The sequence below is a fragment of the Acinonyx jubatus genome, chromosome B2, assembly GCF_027475565.1.
Source record: "Acinonyx jubatus isolate Ajub_Pintada_27869175 chromosome B2, VMU_Ajub_asm_v1.0, whole genome shotgun sequence".
Taxonomy (NCBI): domain Eukaryota; kingdom Metazoa; phylum Chordata; class Mammalia; order Carnivora; family Felidae; genus Acinonyx; species Acinonyx jubatus.
Genome location: NC_069385.1, coordinates 137,457,217 through 137,457,761, shown reverse-complemented (window position 1 = coordinate 137,457,761; position 545 = coordinate 137,457,217). Strand labels below are relative to the sequence as shown.

The 545-nt window shown below is 34.5% G+C and overlaps 1 non-coding gene across 1 annotated transcript; it reads left to right on the top strand.

Moving 5' to 3' along the window:
* Positions 1 to 206: 206 nt before the first annotated feature.
* LOC113593983 (U6 spliceosomal RNA) lies at positions 207 to 310 on the top strand. Its single transcript, XR_003414360.1, has one exon. It is a non-coding gene; the product is annotated as a U6 spliceosomal RNA (small nuclear RNA).
* Positions 311 to 545: the final 235 nt, after the last annotated feature.

Here is a 545-nt window from a genome sequence, read left to right as displayed (position 1 = left end):
GTTCAGAAAATAGAAAGACCAAGGTAACAAAAGCCAAAATCATTGTTCCCATTGTCAACACACAACTAAATGCTTATATGTTTGATAAACACAATCAATCCAGATTAATGTCTTTTTCAGTCACCATTTCCTATAGAGAGTAAAGAGCATGTGACCTCTTCCCTTTCCCCCCTGATATCCTCAGGCAGTGAAGAAGTGTCTTCTGAGTGCTCACTTCAACAGCACATACACTAAAATTGGAATGATAGAGAGATTATCATGAACCCTGCGCAAAGATCACATGCAAATTCCTGAAGCGTGCCATATTTTTAAAAAGACATTAAAACAGACCCAAATTAAGGAGAACTGTACCATGTTTATGAAAGAAAGCGATGGAGTAAACAAATTTAATTCTACTCTAATTAATCCATAAAAACAATGCAAATCCAACAGAAATCTCAATTGATTTTTAATACAACCTAATTCTAAAATTTCAGTAACAAAGCAAATGGCCAAGAATAACTAGGAAAATTTTGGAGCTAAAGAATACAGTGTGGGAAAAAGGA